This window comes from Chionomys nivalis, chromosome 10 (assembly GCF_950005125.1).
Source record: "Chionomys nivalis chromosome 10, mChiNiv1.1, whole genome shotgun sequence".
Classification (NCBI taxonomy): Eukaryota; Metazoa; Chordata; class Mammalia; order Rodentia; family Cricetidae; genus Chionomys; species Chionomys nivalis.
This window is the reverse complement of record NC_080095.1, coordinates 50,459,210-50,479,571: the sequence shown is the minus strand read 5'-3', so window position 1 is coordinate 50,479,571 and position 20,362 is coordinate 50,459,210.

Below are 20,362 nucleotides of genomic sequence, written 5' to 3'. Positions count from 1 at the left end.
TATTACCAGAACCTCTCCATAACTAACTGCCTTGATCAATTGTTTGGATGTCAACGAGGCCCACATGGTGAATTGGGCAGTACAACTATGAGGTTGGGGTAGGTTGAGGACCCCTCATCTCTAGTAGATGGGTCATAGGAAAAGCAATTGACAAGGTCACAATTCTAACCTTGGATGAGCCTTCAAACAAAGGCATAGCTTGTTCAAAAGAAGACACCCCACTAAGCCTGCTTGGCTCTCCTCAACATGTAGTGGTAGGTTGGATAGGTGCACCTACTTTTGTAGGTGAAGGATTTGGACATGTTTCCAGGGTGAGGCCATGGCTTAGGGTCAAAGCTAAGATTCTCCATTCAACAGCAGTGTTTGTTATTGGGATAGTGTGTGTAGAAAGACTGGAATATAAAGAGTGATTATTCTTACATAGGACATATCTATGTGCTCAAAACTGAAAAGAGGGCGGACTGGGTGAGCAGTCTGCCTGATTTTGAGGAGTTGAATGTGCCAGCAAAAGATAATTGATAAGCTAAACAGTCTCACATGTGATACAGCAACTGAACCCCTTGGTGTTTACCCGCCTTATTTGAGAATTTATAAACACACACACACACACACACACACACACAAACCCACTGCATGTAACTGTTTATAATAGCCAAAAATAAAGAACTAGCATTCAACAAGGGAGTGGATAAGAAACTGTGTTATATCCAGATGATAAAACATCATTTCATGATTTAAAAAATGAGCTATCAAGTTACAAAGAGACATTAATATTAAAGTAGAAAAAAAGCCAAAGGGAAGAGACCAGTCTGAAAGCTACTCACTTTTTGATTCCTAATACAAGATATTCCAGAAAATACAAAACTACGGAGGTGGTAAAAATGTCAGTGATTTCCCAGAGCCCAGGAAGAGGGAAGGAACATTGAATAGAGAATTTCTTAAGGTGGTGAAGCTGTTCTATATGGCAGTATGGCTGTGGACAACTGATACTGTGCACATGTGAGACCCTTTAGGATGTTACCGCATGAGTAGCAACTGTCTTATGTGCAAATCTAAAGAATCGTGTAGGAGGTTGAGAGCTCCTACGACAGAAGGCAGAGACTGACGACATCATCTAATGATATTAAGATGCATGAAGCAACACTGCAGAAAGGGATGTGAGGCAGAGTCAGAAAAGCTAAAGAAGTAGACATATAAAATATTTTAATAGACACAGCTGCTTTCCCTTGTTTCAGTCGACATTTCTAATACTGCTCCGCATTCACACTGGACCTGAGCAGTTAAAGGTGTGCCTGGTGAAGAGGTGAGAATCAGATTTCCCACAGAATGCATGGATGAGCAATGAGAATAGGCTACCCTGGTCCGCGTGAAAATGATTAGAACTGGAGATACCAGTATGAACTCACATTAGCTAAATGTTAAGGCATATGGTTCCATATAGGTATACAATAGACACACTTATGTATGTGCAGAAGCTAATACATACGTGTGTGTGTGTGTATTTTCTCATTCTGTCAATGAGAGAATTCAGAAAGCAATGACACCCCAGCAATAAGAGGTTTTCAGTTCTTATGCCATTCTCCAGGTACAGGAAACAGGGTTTCCTAGGGAAATTGCTGATTCTTGTGTGAGCATTTGCATAGGACAATCCTGGTGAGTCTTGTAGTAACAGACATTAAGGAAATGTTTCACACACACGCACACACACATACACACACAAGCAATCTTGATCCTGAGAAACATCAGATGGGACAGAAGGAGGCAGTGGAAGTTACAGAGAGAGCTATCTTTGTAAAAGCACTATCCACTTTCATTTCTGTAATGCTCAACAAATTGAGTTGTAAAACAAAGGAGGAGCTGGGTGGTGGTGGCGCACACCTTTAATCCCAGCACTCGGGAGGCAGAGGCAGGCAATCTCTGTGAGTTCGAGGGCAGCCTGGTCTACAAGAGCTAGTTCCAGGACAGGCTCCAAAGCTACAGAGAAACCCTGTCTCGAAAAACAAAAAGCAAAAAACAAAAACAAACAAAAAAAAGGAGTGGGCAGTAAAAGTAATATCCCTGTGTCCATAGCATCTGTTATTGTTCTGACAAGGCATATATTAGTCTAATAGTTTGGGGGGGGGAATTAAAGCTGAATATTTGCATATTCTATGCCCCAGCAATTCCACTTATAGAAATACACTCAATAAAATATGTACGTTTGTTCATGAAACATCGTATACTAGAATGTTCATAGTAGCACTGATGGAGGAAGGTCATTGGTTAAATAATAAAGAAACTGCCTAGGCCCATTTGATAGGCAACCCTTAGGTGGGTGGAGTAAACAGAAGAGAATGCTGGGAGAAAGAAACCGAGTCAGGAGTCGCCATGATTCTCTCTCTCCAGACAGACACAGGTTAAGATCTTTCCTGGTAAGCCAGCTCGTGGGCTACACAGAATATTAGAAATGGGTTAGATCAATATGTAAGAGCTAGCCAATAAGAGGCTGGAACTAATGGGCCAGGCAGTGATCAAAAGAATACAGTTTCCGTGTAATTATTTCGGGACATAAGCTAGCCATGTGGGCGGCTGGGTGCTGGGGACACAGCCCTGCCGCCGTTCATATTACAACAGAGTGGCACCCAACGTGCTAATGAACTCCATGTAAAACCTGAGAGGGCTTAAAAAGGACACAGAGAGAATTTAAGACAGCTTTTTGCTGTTTGTGGGTTGTGTGCGGCAAAGAAATTGTCCTGACTCAGCAACAGGAAAAAACTGTCTGTTTTAAAATGCCGGCTTTCTGGGCTGTGCCGCCATTGCGATATCTGTCTGGCTCCTGTAGGAGACAGAGCTTTTGAATGGATCATTTGGAGTAAAGTGCTACGGCTTGCTTGATGGCAATGTGGACTGCTGTGTGCCTGGAACTGTGTGTGGCTCAGGGGCACCAAATGGTTCTGATGCAGGAGCAGCTCAGCTCCGCCATGAGGAACTCTGCTGGTCTCAGGCAGGAACTACCGTAATTACCATAATAACAGCGCAGTTAAGGTTTAGACTGGGCAGGATACAGGCAGTACCATAATACTCCTAAATGGTGCAACTTAAGTTTTTGAGAATTGCTTAACATTTTAAGAAATGCTCCTGGATACTAAAAAAATTACAGATTCACAATAGAACTGATTCAGACACTGTTGGATGAATGTACGTAGGCTTGAGAGAGAGAAAAAAGAATAAAGTTAATGTCTTTAAAAAAAAGGGTAAAGTCTTTAAAGAGACAGAGTACAGATAGTTATAGTTTAAAAGAAATAAAGAAAAATAAGTCACGTAAAAATGGAAAATTCACAGAGAGTCTGGATTCTTTGTATTATTGTGTTTTCTTTAAAATTTTTGACTGTAAAGGAGCTAATTGCAGAGAGACATTTCATTACATGGGCTGCCAAGCTAACCAGGATGGATACAAGGATATTATGATTTCAGAATATGGGTCTAAGGATATGATGCTTTGGAGAGGGTCTTCTTTTGTTTTCACAGAGGATGCGACCCTGTGGATTTCTTCTACCCCAATATGGTATGATAGACCACGCCCTCCTGAAAGGTTACTGTAAACACCCTCAAAAAATTACTTCACTCAACTGCCAACTGAGATGACCCTGGCACACAGGTTATACCGTGAAAGACCTGAATAACAGCGCCCCCATTCAGCAGGAAGCAGTTTGGAGAGAAAAAACTGCGCCCATATTCCCAAATATTGTTTATAAATGTTCTTTTACATTTAAAGGGGGAAATGATATAGGTATGAATAATTTGCATTGGTGTGGATTTGAAGGTCAATTTTGTTATATGTATATGCATATTTCTAATCTTGATTAAGGTATTGTGATTGTATAGTTCATTTAAAAATGTAATGTATAATTAGGAAATATAGGTTGTTAATGGATAATCATCAATAATTGTCAAGCTTTTAGTCATGTTAGTTAGATTTTCTAGATGTGCATAGATATATTTCAGCTAGGGATATATATTTCAGTTGGATAGGCATTCTTCATATCTTTCAAAGACTACAGAATATGGCATTTAATGTTTTAATAACTTAGGGCTTTTCATGACAATGAGACACGTCTGCTCCTGGCAGCACCAATCTACTTCAAGAGGATGATGGGCATCGAAGAGGCTCCTTATGGAGTTTGATAGCCATTTGGGCAAGAAACTGTTCTTGCCTGGACTGTTGCATAAACTGGACACAGAGAACCCTCAGAGAGAGGACTACTGAACTTGCCTAAAGGTGAGATGGTCTTTCGGGGTTCCTGACTCATGAAAGAGTCTGTGAGACATTCTGCAGGACACAGCAGAAAATGACTGAACTGTCTTTGGAATTTCCTACTTCATGAAAATGTGTCTGCTGGATACTATGGGCCTGTAGGCCGAAGATGGATGCCCCAACAGTACAAAAGAACTTTGGGTGACTGTCCAGGCAGTGAGATGTCTCTGTCATTTCTAGAGTTTGGAATCTCTTGTTTGCTTAGGTAATATTATATCCTTCTGGAGTCTTTGATGGAGTTGAAGAATGGTTAGTTATAGTTATAGTTTTCCTTAGTTATAAGATAAAATAGATAAGTATTGTAACTGTAATTCTTGCTTTATAACTGTTTTGTTATATGTAATTTTACTATGTTAAAGTGAAAGCCTTTTTTGTTTAAACAGAAAAAGGGGAAATGATGGAGGAAGGTCATTGGTTAAATAATAAAGAAACTGCCTAGGCCCATTTGATAGGCAACCCTTAGGTGGGTGGAGTAAACAGAAGAGAATGCTGGGAGAAAGAAACCGAGTCAGGAGTCGCCATGATTCTCTCTCTCCAGACAGACGCAGGTTAAGATCTTTCCTGGTAAGCCAGCTCGTGGGCTACACAGAATATTAGAAATGGGTTAGATCAATATGTAAGAGCTAGCCAATAAGAGGCTGGAACTAATGGGCCAGGCAGTGATCAAAAGAATACAGTTTCCGTGTAATTATTTCGGGACATAAGCTAGCCATGTGGGCGGCTGGGTGCTGGGGACACAGCCCTGCCGCCGTTCATATTACAACATAGCACTATTTATGAACCTAGAACATGCTCACTTGTCCTGCAATAGTGTAATGATAGATACATCCTGTCACACTCACATAAAGGGTTTATTATAAGAATATAATATTAAAAACATAACTACAGGAAGTAATATGGGTGGCTGATACAAGTACCCTATGGAGACAAAGAAGTCAGATACCAAACAATATTGTGTTGGCGATTTTCTTGTTGCTATAATCAAATATCTGATAAAAGAGAGGAAACCAAAGGGAGGAAAAGTGAAGTACGCTCAAGAGAAATCCCATACTAGCTCAGAATTGAGAAATAGATGGTTATTTATTTAGGGGTAGACTGACAAATCAGAATCCTCTGTTTGAATGGAGATCAGAAAATGAATCCGGCAACCGGAACAGAGAGGCAGGAAAAGAGGCTGAACGCATGCTCTACATCAGCATATATAGTATAAGAGGCCACGCCCCAGTGGGCAGGTAACCACTAGCTGTAAGACTTCCTACAGCAGAAAAGAGTTAATTTTGGTCACAGTTTGAGGGTAGAGTCAGGGAAGTCATGGCAGCCAGACCACAAGGCAGCTAGTCCATAGGGAGCTGATGAAGTCCTGAGGGAATATTTGTTATAGACTTCAGCAATGTCGGGTCAAGAACTCCAATCCTTCAGACCCATGGGACTGGCAAGACCTTCCCCCGGTCTGCAAACAGATGTTGACAGTGTGTACAGAAAATATCAGCCACAGCTTCTTCCTCCAGGATGATTGCAGCCTGAGGGTGCGGACCTTCAGAGATCTCCTACTGGGTGGTTAGCCTGTCTCTTCCTTCAGCTGTTCATTCCTGCTGCACATAAATGCGCTGCGTCTCCAGGATGCTGCTGCTGCTGCTTCCCCATCCGACCACACAGCTCACCTGGTCCCAGCTCTTCTCTGTGTGTGCCACCCCTGTCAGGTCAATCTCAAAGGCGGCACCAGCCATGGTGACTCGTCCGAAGGAAGCAGAGAGGATGAATGCTAGCATTAAGTTCCAATTCATCCTTTTCGGTCAGTTGAGCCCAGTTCAAGGGTCTCAGAGTAGGTCCCCCTGCTCAGTGAAGCCCTTCTGGAGACACCCTCATAGACACACCCAGAAACGTGTTTCTGTGGTGATTCCAGGTCTCATGGTGTTGAGTAGAAGAATCGTATGTAATTCCGTTCATGTGAAGGACAGATGCAGACCAAGAACCTGTGAGTATTAAATTCAGCTTAGGCTAGTTACTGTCTTTGGGTGGAGACAGTGACCACAAGGGACTTCTTGGCTGGGAGTAATTTTTTTTTCTGAAATGAGTATGTTACTTGGGTGTGCTTCACTGTGACAATTATAGAACCATGCTCTTAAGAAATATCCTCTCCGCCACATTGTATAATTTAATAAAAAGTTTGTGAAGTTTTCTCTTGATCCGGCCTTTCCATGAAGCTAGCACTCCACCTATCTCTTTTCCTTTAAAGAAAATATTCTAGAAAGAATGGTCTTCACTCACTCTCTTGAACCCAACCCAGCGAGGCTTCTGGCTAAGATTCTAATGGCTGACTCTACTGAGATCAGCAATGACCTATGTATAACCAAATCCAATGGTCAGCATATCAGGAATGGTCCTTACAGATTACCAATCTCTCCATACCCTCTGGCTTTGACACTTATTGTCACTCTTTGGGGAATGATGAAGCCTAGTGGCTTGAGAAACCAGGGACATGCTACCGTCTCCCTAGTTTATATCTATATCCAGATTTCTTGGTACATGGTACCTGCACATCCAGTTGCCTCCCGAGTACTTTCATTTGGCTAACAGTCAAGGCAGACCTAACGTATCCCAAGCTAACTTCCTGATACCTAAGCATGTTTCTGCCCTGAGATTTTTTTCACAAATCTTCTCAAGTCTACTGCATCCCCCTAGGATCCCAGACTCCTCTTGGGTTTCTTTTTTCTCCATGACCAATAGTCAGAAATATTGATTCTACCTTCAAAATACATGAGAGTTTCCCAATTCTTGCCTCCTTAACTCAGACAACCCTGGTTCAGGCGATTATTTCTCATCTAGATATTCCAGGAACTTTTCAAAATGATGATAATTCAAATCGACTGACTCATTTGTCTGCTCCTAACGTACTCCATCTTACTTCGAAAAAAGGCAGGTTTCCAAGTGATGGACTTCAAAAGCTTGACCAGTAACCAGTCCTCATCTTCCAAGACTCTTCCCTCAGCGCTCTGTCTCGGACACACTGGGTGTCATCTGTTTTTCGGACTGAAGGACTAAACAGTTGGGCTCCCCATAGACTGTCTTTAGAAAGCTTTTCCCCTGATACACAAGTCCTGCTTCCCCTATTTCTTTAGATGTTTACTCAAATGTCATCTTTTTATTTAAAAAAAAAAATCTAAACTTTCATATAGACTTTTAATATTCTTTCTTGGCATTATTTCTCTCTTTGACACTCTGGCCTGTGTGTGCGTGTGTGTATGTGTGTGTTCATGTGCTTACTGATGGAGTGACAGATTATCTTTCTTCTGAAGTAAACTGCAAGCTAAGAAAACAGTTTTGTGTTTGTTTGTTTGCTTGCTTGCTTGCTTGGTTTGGGTTTGGGTTTTTTTTTTTTTTTTTGGTTTTGCTTGTTTTGTTTTTCCCCTTCTTACTTTTTTATGCTGTGGCCCAAAGTGCAGTCAGAGTACATTCAGGTCAAGGTTCACCTGCCTAAGGTATTCCAACCATTGCCGTCACCTAAGCCATTCTTCTCTATAGTGGTCCCTGGAATCTCGGCTTGCTCCCACAGGAGAGATTTGTTGATTTTGGTGATCAGTCCAGTTCACACCAGCTTCACCGGCACCATTTGTCATTCTCTCAAGATCTTGAGGAATTTGTTCCTTGGTGAGGACCATAGGAAGCTGAGTCAGTTCTTCACCTGACCCACCCACACATGTGATCTGCCGGCCCATCTGGAAGGCTCAGGGCTGCTTGCTCGGCATGCCCTCAGATCGCAGCCTGACATGCCAATGCCAGGCAAATGCCATCTGCTGGGTTTATATAAGTCAGGATCTGGAGCAATGTTCAGTGTGAGATTTGCTGCCCAAATAGAATCATTTTTAGATGGGAGAGTAAGCTTTCTGTTCCAGGAAAAGGAGGAATTGCCAGGAAAGATATTATTTCTCTGAGTATAAATGAACCTTATTCCAAAATATATAAACAAAGATGATAAGTTTGTTTCACTAATATTTTCCTGCATTAAATTTTTTGTTCCATTTGCTAAATGAAAAAATACAATCACTGGGAAGATGGACTTACTCATTGGATAGGAAAATTATTCATTTTGTTGGATTATCAGCCTGTGTGCTAATGATTCAAGCAAAATTCAGGATGAGGACAGAGAAGTGTTCAGTGCTGCAGACTTGGCAAGCTTAGTAGCGTTCTAGAACACTCTTTTCTTTCACGGGGAAGGAAGACTCCTGACCCACCCCCACCCCCACCCCATGGCAAAACAGAAACTCTGATGTGTATTTCTAACATTATTCTGACTAACCCAGCGCCTCGAGTGACCAGGGAAAATCATTACTGAATAGCTGCCTGGAACTAAGGATCTAAACTGTCTGTTTTGTCTATAGCAGGTCTTCTCTTGCTGAGTTTACTCCCTTAGACAGACAGTAAGTCTGTGTCCTTGTTCGTGCTGGCTCTCTGGTGTCACACGGTGAGGATTTACACTAAATAGTGCTTTTTTTTCTACAAGGGGACTAACACAACTGTTTCCTCTGATTTATAGTCTTTGAAATAAAATCAGTCAATACAGAAAAGGATAGCAAGGGAAATAAAAATCGCTGTGATTGCTCCCTGAAGGTCAAATAGTTAAGACACTCTGAGTGCCCTTCTGTATTTTTTATACTCATTTTCTTTTAAGAAAAAAGAAATGATCCTACTACATATTCCGAATCATATTGCTTCAGAAACCAGAGAAAGCTAAGTTATGCTGTGTAGTTGTTTGAGCATCAAAGAGAATCTAGCCATTCCAAGTGAAAGAGGATCAAGACAAAGAAGAAAGCGGATTGGGTAGACTACAATGGATGCTCCCCAGAATGGCTGACTGGTGGACAATTGGTTAATGTGTTCAATAACTTCAGTCAGTTCTGAAACCTACCTGAAAAACCAACATGGGAGCAGAGACCAGTCAGCGGTGGATTATTGTGAGAATTCAGAGAAAAATGCCTGTGCCGCAGAAGGGAAGCACACTTACAACAGTACTGAGGCAGGTGTGAGCCCAGAGGGTTGGACAGCAGCAAGGGAAACCCAAGAGCCAGCACAGGACAAAACGGACAAGGGAGGCTGCAAGTGATACTGCCAATGGAAATTCTTTTTTTCCCATTTTTCAACCCTTCTTAGTTTGATATTAGCACGTGCTTGACATTCTTCTAATGTTTGTATTTCTAACTTTTCATGAAGATAGATTTGGAGATTACAGTCTTTTTAGATAATTATATTTAACTATAACATAATAGCATTGTATGTTTTATTAGTTATCCTAAAGTTAGCATATAAACTAATGGATTTTACTATGGCATTTTCATACATATAAGCTATAATACTTTGTTTCAATCTATCCCTCTCTCCCATGTCCTCCCCAATGCTCCCTGAACTCCTCTGGCTGGTACCCTTCCCACATTCTGTTTCTTGTCTATTCTCACATCACATGAACTCCATTATCCTGTGCCCCATCCCTTAAGGTATCTTCTTTCTCTTCAGAATACCCCTTCTAGTTTTGTTATATACACAAACAGAGATAGATAGATAGATAGATAGATAGATAGATAGATAGATAGATAGATAGATAGATAGATGATAGAGTGAGCACATACACATATATTCATATATAACACTATGAATATTAGAACGCACTTATAAATAATGCAAACATACATAATTTCATATCTAGGTTCCACATATGGAGTAAACATGCAGTATTTGTCTCTCTGGAACTGGCTTGTTTTGTTTAACATCCATTTTCCTGCCAAAGTCATGATTTCATTTATCTTTGCAGCTGAATAAAATCCCATTGTATGTGTACTACATTTTCCTTTTCCATTCATGTGCTAATGCACATTCAGACTGGTCCCTCTTCTTAACTGTTGGGAATGATGCATCAATAAACAAGGCTGCACATGTATCTCTCTCTCTCAGTTGCTACACTGTATTTGTTCAACATGCAGGTTTGCTCATGTACGTGTTTGTGTGTGTACAGGTGTGCATGTGCACACATGCAGGTACACAAGTGTGTGTGTACATGAGTGTGTGTGTGTGTGTGTGTGTATGTGGACAACTTGTGCTATTGGGTTCTCTCTCTCCACCACATGGATCCTAGGGATTGAATTCAGGTCAGCAGCTGGGCAGCAAACACCTTTCCTCACTGAGCCAGCTCACCAGTCTGAGCAGTGATATTTCTTTTTAAACCTCACCACAATAAGATTGCTTTATCTTCAGGTTTTAGAGGAATTGCTATACTTATGTCCATAGTGGCTGCACAAATGTCTATACCCACAAGCAGTGCACAAGTGTGTCCCACTCCTCCCACCCCCCCCATTGCATCCTCATAAGTATTTCTGTTTGTTTGTTTTTTCCTCTCTTGATGATAGTCATTTTGAATGGGATGAGATGGAATCTCCAAGTGGTTTTAGTTCTCATTTTCCTCATGGGTAAGGATGATTTTTATTTTACAATTACTGTCTACTTGTGGCAAATGATGTTGGTTTTTCCTTTATAGATGTGAGGGAGGTTTTCTTTTTAAAGAAACACATTTATGTTTTTAATGAATTTGACATACAGAAAAACAGAGATGGGTATATATCATTTAGTGGTAAGGAGTATATTTAGCATACAGATGCCCCCTGGATCTGATGCCCACCATGTAGAAGATGGAGGAGAAGGAGGAGGAGGAGGAAGAGGAGGAGGAGGAAGAGGGAGAACAGGAACATATAAATGTGTAGAGGAGGTAAATCATAATAGTGATCAGTGAATACTTGAGAAACACAATTCTATTTTTCATAAGGTATTACCTCTACAGGTAATATAAATTATATATTTATAATGTGAAGTTTTAGTCTTTAAGCTATGTAGGTTAATAAGAATCATAGGGTAATAATCACCCATGTTTGTCAAACTTATAGTCATATTAGTTAGGTTTTCTAGGTATGCAGAGATATGTTCCAAATAGGTGATCTTCAAACACTTTAATGACCTATAGAATATGGTATTTTAAATGTTTTCATAGCTTAGAAATCTTTTGATGTGAGACACATCTTCTCCTGGCAGCATTGATCTACTCCCAAGAGAATGATGGGCACTGAAGATTATATAGTTTTTTTTTTCCTTCTGGAAAAACTAACCTATTGAGCAAGAAATTGTTCTTGCCTCCATGCTGACAGTAAGTTTATTATCCAATCTGGAGCAGCAGGTCACAAAGTAAAGCAACTGCCAAACTTTGCCAAAACAAATCAGGACAATCCTTCAACTTTCTTCATTCACAGGAAAGTCTGTCAGATATGCTAGCCCTGTAGGTCAAAGATGAATGCGCCAACTTTACAGAGGAACTTTGGGTGACTGTCTAGACAGCAAGATGTTTCTATCATTTCTTAGAGGTTTTGGAAGTCATTGACTGTACATCCTGCTTACTCAAGTGATATTATTTCCTTCTCAGGTCTTTGATGGAGTTGAAGATTAGATAGTTATAGATTTTCTTAGTTATAACAAAAGGTAAATTAGATATAAAATTTTAGACTCATCAGCATAGAATAGAGATAGCTGAGTGTTTTCTCTGATTTTGTCAAATACAAATAGACTGGATATTATAACTACAATTGATTGATAACTGTTTTGCTGTATATAATTTTACTATGTTAATTTAAAACTTTCCTTTTTGACTAGACAGAAAAGGGTAAATGCTGTGGGCAGGTCCTTCTGTATGGTGTGAATGTGTGTTGCTCTCATTGGTCAATATCAAAGCTATTTTGGCCCATGGCAAGACAGGATAAGGTTATGTGGAACAATCAAACTGTGAGGACTCGGAGGAAGGGGGCAGAGTCAAAGACATGACAGTCAGCCTCCAGAGCTGCGAGATATACTAGACTACAGGTAAAGCCACATGGCAATATATAAATTAATAGAAACAGGTTAATTTAAAAGTAGGAGTTAGTTAGAAATAAGACTGAGAAATAGGCCAAACAGTTTGTAATTAATATTAAGATTCTGTGTGATTATTCAGGACTGGGTGGAAAGGAAGCAAAAGCACTGCCTCTGTTTAATAACTAGATTTGAAATTCCTTTTAGGTTGTTAAAATTTTGGAAATGGTATTGTGTGCCCCATAATCCCAGAACTTAAGAGATGAAACAGAGGAAAGGGTTTCAAGGCTATCCTCACATATATAATGAGTTTGAGACCAGCCTGGGATATATGAGACCTCATCTCAGAAAAATAAAATAAAATAAAATAAAATAAGTAAAGACATAAATCAATAAAGGACTGTTGGTGTAATGTAATTAGTTATGATTTTCAAAAGTTTGGTAACAGTGAACGTAAGGGATGAAATGGTCTCCTTCCCAGAAACACAAGAGGGAAAAAATCCTGGCCTGGATATCAGAAACACCCAATTTCTAATCTCAACTCTTGTCAACAGTCCCTGTTACTATTAATTGAAAAGGTCATTTAATTTCTCTGAGCTCTAATTTTTTTTCAATCCTGAAATGAAAGGAATAGACTAGATAGGTTTTTTTTTTTTTTTTGCACAACAAAAACACAGTTCTTTGCAAGAAGAACAACTTTCCCCAACGTAAGTAAATTGACCCTAAACAGACCCTGTCTCTAGGTTAGGAGTGGAAGGAAGAAAGGATCTGATAGGCCAAACTACTAAAGTCCAGGAAACCACACTCATGAAAGAGATGCTTTTCCAAAGAACATAATTTCAGGGAAGTGCTAAAGTACATGTGGACCTTGAAAAGCTGGAAAGGATCAAAACAGAGAATAAGAAACCACACGCGTGAGTTCAGAAGCACACAGATGTCACAGCCCAAGCGAGCCCAACTTGTTGAACCAGGGAAGGAAGAAAGAATGCTGCCCGCTCAATGATTTGTCATCTCCAGTCCTAAAGAAGCACCTGGTCTAGTTGCCTGTGGCTTGTGCTGGGTGTTGCCACGTTCCTCGACTGAGATCAAGAAGGGTAGGTTTTAGGCTGGGACAGTGAAAACTCCACTTCTGAGTGACTTTTCTATAAAGTGGGAGAGAACAACAGCCAGGAGGCAGAAGCAGGAGAAAGGATTTGAGGGCCGCAATTGGCTGGTGCTATAGAAATTTGCTTGTCTGCTTATATATTAGATGGTATTCAAAATTAAATATTATAAATGCTCCCATAAAACTTACCCTGGCTCATCTTCTCTTTTTGACTACTCTAGGTGGAAGCAAGCTACCATTGACTTAACACTCTGAATAAGGTATGTCCAACGGAGAGGGGAAAAGATAAAAACTATCACCCCTAAAATAGTAATAGAATAAAACCAAACCACAACAAACTGAATAAGAAGCATTAGCCCCAAATGTCGAAGATAAGCATAGAGCTAGCTGGTCTCTCCAGATGTCTAAGGACGAATTAAATGACTTTTGGAGGTGTCCTTTGGGGATCAAAATGCTCTTAAAAAGCTTTTGTGATGAACACACTTGACAGGAGAAAAAATTGAGCTCACTTACCTGTTTTTAAAGACTGTGTTCCCTCCGTTGATGACTATGTGCGAAGACATTTTAAATAGGATTCCTTTCAACTCTCCATTACTTGGGAAGCAAATAGGTAATAAAGTGAAAAGCCGGGGATGGGAGTGCTGTGTCTAAAGTTACAGGAAGACATTGATCATTTTTGAGGTACCAGGAGATGGTGATGACTGGGCTTCTTAAATGATTTCCTAGTAACAGCTTCGTAAACAAAAGAAACAAAAAGCAGGCAAAACAAACAAACAAAAAAGCATGCTGAATCTGAGAACATGCTGTTCTTGACAGAGCGTAGAATTCTCCAGGCTTGTATTGTAAAGGGGTCAGAAATCAATTCGGATACAGAGCTGCAGACATTCTGAGGCTGCAGTGCCCTGCTGAGCGCCTAATCATTCCCAGTGGGAGAGAGTGTGTTCTTTGTCTAGGGAAAATCAAGCAAGTGTCTGTCACACAGGACAGTGGATTCATGCACCCATGAAGTAATCTCAGCTCTTGGGAGATGGGGACAGGAGGACCAGAAGTTCCAGGTCACCCTCAGCTACTTACCAAGTTCAAGCCCAGCCTGAGCTAGCCAAAAGGCATTCTTCTTCACGATTTCTGTAACAAATACAAAGATGCTGAGAAGTAAAAATAAAGCTTTTATGTTGAGCCAAGTGGCATGCTTTTCATACCCAAAGCAGAACCTACAGACTTGCAGTGAATAGCATGCAGGTTATAGCAATTATAAAAAGAAAATCAGTAAAAATCTCACATATCAGACCTTCTAGGGTAGTTGCAGGTATTTTAAAATCTCATGCTATTAAATTCCCTAAACACAAAACTGAGCACGAATGTGCAATTTACCGCTAATATTCATTTCTTAGCTCTCTTCTTGATCTGAATTGGACACTTTTCAACTTCTCAAAGTGAATGAAGAGGCTATGATCAATCAGATCCCCAAACATAGTCTTCTACCTTCCTACAGCAACATCACGTCTATAACCATATATAACCAGAACACATACACCAGAAAAGTGAGACTGAGAAATTTCCTGATGCTGTGGCAACAGATTTCTCAGCATCTTCTGTATTAGATACTGTGGCTTAAAAGTGTCTTTGGTATTTGGTTTTCTTTTTCCTCAGAAGAATAAAAAAGTACCTTTATTACAGTAACTAAGTTGGCATTGCTCATATTAAACAAATAGGATGTCTGAGCCGTAAGCACAGTAAATCTCAGAATGACAAGGCAGAGCAGATATTCAGAGTTCTAAACCACAGGTAGATACAAGAATGAAGAAAAGAAAGAAGCAGGACATAGTTTGTCAGAAGTGTTTTTTAAATGTTAAATACTAGATCAGTGTGTGTGTGTGTGTGTGTGTGTGTGTGTGTGTAAGAAAGAGAGAGAGAGAGATTCTAATACAACAAAGAAGAGACGTGAATATGAACAGAGTTAAACCCCCTCCACATGGAAAGTGCAAATCCAAACATTAGGAAGGGTTAGACTCAGCTCCCTCTGCAGAGGTAGTTAGCAAACATTGAGTTAGGCACAAGGTAATTCATGGTGCTCATGTCCTGAGGAGGCCCCCAGCCTTGCTCAGCTCAGGGACAGACCTAAATGTTCTGCTTTGGTAACCCTTCTCCCAGGTTACACGGTGGTTAGATATGCTTATATACTCCTGGGGTGGATGGTGCCAAGTGACTCACCTTGCTGAGTCATCCCAAACTTGCCGGGCATGTTGAATTACTGATTTAATTAAAGTGCCCTCAGGAGTGCTTAGAGCAAGGCCTCACCCTCTCCCTTCTCTGCTCTGGGTGTCAGAGACACAGGCAGGGCTCCGCACCGGATGTGATTAGTATGAGACAGTCTTGATTAGTTTCTTGTTTGCTTATTTTTAGGTAAAAGGAGAGGCCACTTTTTATAGGTTTGACAGAGGAAAACTCAACTACCCAAGTTTTCTATGCAAAAGAGAACGCTGGGAAGTAACCAAGGGGAAGCCAATAATCATACCCTTCAGCTCACCTTCTAGGTGTGGGAAGATCTTAGCTACTTCTATCTTTGAATTGGTCCTATAGATACCAGGGTATAAGAAAGTTCTAGACTTAATAAGGCTTTGAACTTGTAGGGCATCTATAATCCCCACACTCTAGAGATAGAGCCACAGAGTTTCACCATGAAAACCAAGCTGGCCTTCAACTCAAAGAGATCTGTCTGCCTCTGTCTCTGGAGTGCTAGGATTAAAGGGTTTGTACAACCATGCCCAGCTATATATTAGTCTCATCATTTCTGTATCAAATGAGTCAGAATTATTCTCTATTTAAACAGTTTTCACTGTTCTTCACTACTGTGGATAGAACTCTTCACAAGAAATGTTACAATAGAAGCCATCTTCTAAATCCCCAGAAATATACACTCCACCCTACTCCAAAGTATACAGAAGAATGATAGTCTAGAGAAAGTGAACGCTCACACCTTTTCCGAAACAGGAAGTGGGCTACAGAGTCGCAGAAACAGGAAGCTAACGCCTTCCCCTTTCATTTTCTCTGAAGCTATGATGAAAGGCAGGGATGCAAAGCATTTTAAACCCCGTCACTCCCCCTAGAAGAACACACAATTAAAAACATCAATGGTCAGAATTATAAAAAAGGATTTTCTAAATGTTTTAAGAGATGATATTCAGCACGTGGTACGCACACATGCGTGTACTAAGTGATGGAGCATGGGGTTTCTTTAGACTATTTCTCTTTGTTTGAAAATTCAAAGTTACTCTTATTGTACCCTACTCAACAACAGCAACAAAAAAAAGTCTTGGGTTTTAGAACATTGTTTCACAGAAGAATCACTCATGATACATCATCATGTACATGGTATAAATACTACTATCTGCTTTGGCGATTACCATAAAGCCGATAAGCATGTGCGCTCTCTCTCTCTCTCTCTCTCTCTCTCTCTCTCTCTCTCTCTCTCTTTCTCTCTGTGTGTGTGTGTGTGTGTGTGATATTTTAAGATGCCTACAAGACAATTTGATTGTATTGGTTCTGGTCTCTCTCTCCCTCTTCCTCTCACCCCTGATGCTATCTCTCAGGCTGTTCCCCCTTTATGTATCTCTCTGCACGAGCCAGTCATTAAATACCTTCTGCTTTCTCCTGTACATTGGCCCTCCCTCATCTCTCATCCCACTCTGGTGAAACCTCCACTTAGGAAATATTTCTCTCCCCTGGACGCCTTTCATATCCACTTTTCCTTCATTTTGTGCCAAAATACCTCATTACAAGTGTTTGAATATTTGCTTTAAAAGTCATTTGCTCGTGGCTCCTTGTGTGCATGCAGCAGTGAAAAACTGGAGCTGATCCAAATGGTTTTCAGTGGGAGATTAGTTACATAAATGATGATGACCTCATGAAGTGGAATACCTTAATACAGCCATGTAACACACGTCTGCTTCTTGTCATGAGAGCCTATTTGTGACTTTTCTTTTTTTGCTTTTAAAAAGTGGGTTACAGATAGTATGCTTAATTCAAAGGCATTTATAAGCATACATATTTTCATGAACATGATTTAAGACAGATTTATTTCAAATCATCAGGAGGGGTGGCCTCCACAGAGTGAAACTAGGAATTCTTTAATTTTATTACCATTTCTTTCCATATCTGTAGTTAGTTTTGTGACACACCATGCAGGCTCACATTGTAAAATAATGTCTCTAAATAGTAGTAATATTTGAAACTGCTTCTCCAAGTATGGTCCCAGAGACTGACTTTGCCTACTGCCTCTGGACGGCCCCCAGTCTGTGAAGTAGGAAATGGGAGAAAATGTCAACCAGGAGAGGACAGAAGATACATAGAAGCTTTATTGGTTTCCTGCCTCCCCTCTGCACTATAGACTCTGTAGCCAACACAGACATAGTCTTGGAGTCCAGTATGACTTCTCCCCCAACGCGTCATCTGCTCTCAGGGTCACCGAACTCTCCTCTTGACCAAGACAGACACCTATGCTTCCCAGTGCCCTGTTCCCAGTGCCTGATTTATTAGGCACAGCTCAGATGACAATAGAGATACTAGCTGAGGCTATCACTGAAGATCATGGCCAGGGGGAGTTCATTGTATACCCAAGATGAGGGTGTCCAGGGTGATGTTTAACCCGTTTAACTACGGTTCATTTAGTAATACTCTCCATGTGTAAAGCTGTATAAACAATTGCAATAACTTCTGATTATTCTTATCTGCTCAGTAAATGATTTAACGACCAAGGAGACTTGCTGCTGTCCATTTATTTGCCTTATAACAATCTTGGAGGTAATAAAGCCGCACATGTTAATGAGTATTCAGTGATTCAGACAAGGCACGTCTCATATTGAAAAAGCTCGGTTTTATGACAAAAATGCTTCCGCCAATTACTGCCACCTAAAGCAGTGCATAGGGTTTGCGCATTGACTTCTGGATAAACTGTATTGATCATGCCCGTGTGCCAAGTGCTAAGCAAACTCTGGTAAAATGGGTAGAAAAGATGCTGTGTACCTACTTCAGGGCCTCTGGGGCTGCTGTAGGCTATGGACAGCAGAGAAAACAGTTGTCTTCTGAGGAAGTAAATGCTGTGGTGGTTGCTCTCATTTGCTCTGTGCCAGTAACTCCCAGCCCCCAACTTTCTTCCACATACTCAGCTATTTTCACAATTTTTGTTTGTTTGTTTGTCAAAACAAGATTATTCTGTAGCCCTGGAACTCACCCTATAGACCAGGCTGGTCTGGAACTCACAGAGATATCCCTGTCTCTGCCTCCTGAGTGCTGGGATTAAAGGCGTGCGCCACCACTGCCTGGCATTTTTTTTAAAATATGTAACCTCGAACTCATGATCCTCCTACTTCCACTTCCTTCAGCAAATCCTACCAGCATGCACCACCACAATTTTCATGTGCCATGTTCCTCAGCAAAACGGAAGAAATTCGAGTATCTTCACAGAGTTTAAGGTGTGAAGAGATACCTTAACTGGTAAAGTGTCTGCCATGAAAGTGTGAGATGTGAGCCTGGATCCCCAGGACCTACATTAAAGAGCCAGGCACTGTGATGCACTGTAATGTACCTGTAATCGCAGCACTCAAGAAATGGAGAACCGGGAGTTCCCAGGCCATCCAGTCTAGTCGAATTCTTGAACCACATTCAGGGAGAGACACTATATCAAATAATGATAATGGCGGTGATGATGATGATAATAATGATGATGGAAAAAGCAATCAAGGAAGAGACCCAACATGGACTTCTGACCTCCTCACGCATGGGCATGAACACACATGTGCATACAATCACACCCACACCCTCACAACAAACATAGAATCAAAAGATATATGATAAAATAAAATGTCACACAGGGGAGAGAAGAGCTCAAAATCTTACCAAGAAACACCAAGGAGCCCTCCTCTAGCGACAGCAAGGAGTCACCACCACCCCAAGAGTGGAGGGACAAAAAAAAAGCCGCTAGGGTGCAAAGGCCCTGAAAGTCCCTAGAACACAAGATCAGGAGTCCCTGGAGGAGCCTGAAGGGTGGCTGCTCCCGAGAGCTGGAGAGACAGAGAAGGGACGTGCAGTGCTACAGACAATGCCTGAGGTCGAAAGGGAGGAGTTGCATGGGCTTTCCCTTCCTTCTGTCCTCTGATCCCTTGCCAGGACTTCTCATTGCCAGCTGACATGAGAACCTGGTGCTAGGCAGTGATTTCCAGTGACACACTCAGGGCAGAGGCAGAGCCAGGAAAATAATCTGCAGCCATCAGGCCCAGCCATTACAAGCCTCACGTTTACCTCAAACATTCAAAACGTGAGTGTTCCATTTGAGAGTGAAATGCCCTCCTCCCCCCGCCCCACAGGCTCACATTTGGTTCCTATTGGTACTCTCTTAGAAGGTTGTGAACCTTCAGAAGGCAGAAACTAGTGGGAGGAAGTGGGTCACTGGAGGGCAGGCTTTCAGAGGCTTCTGTCCTCTGTCTCTGCTCCCTGATGAGTGCCATGACTTAAGTCATTGCTGTGGGTCCTCCTCCCTGGAGTCACCTGCCACCGTGCCTTCCCCACTGTGATGGACTGGAGTCCTCAAACTGTGAGCTGATAGAAATACTTTCTCTTTTACATTGTTCTTTCAGGTAAGCAGTCACAACAATCAGAAATGCAACCCACTTCCTCATAACCCTGCCTTATTTCCAGAAATCTCTTTATCGGACCCTGCTCCAAAATTGCTGCCAACAATGCTCAAGTCAGAAGCATGGGTATCATCCCTGATTCCTTCAGGGCTTCGCTTTAACAGTGAGCCATCAAGTCCTTCAACCTCTGTGTCCTTAATCTGAAACAGTCTGTTGTCTTCCTTCTAAACCCCACAGTTTCCTCTCAGGTCACCTTCTGTATATAGAGACTGCTAGTTCATTCTCCTGAATAATCACACAGAAACTATATTAATTACAACACTGTTTGGCCAATGGCTCAGTCATATTTCTAACTAACTCTTACATCTTAAACTAACTCATTTCTATTAATCTGTAAATCACAAGTCTGTGGCCTACTAGTGAGGTTCTGGCTGGTGGCTGGCATCTTTCTCCTTC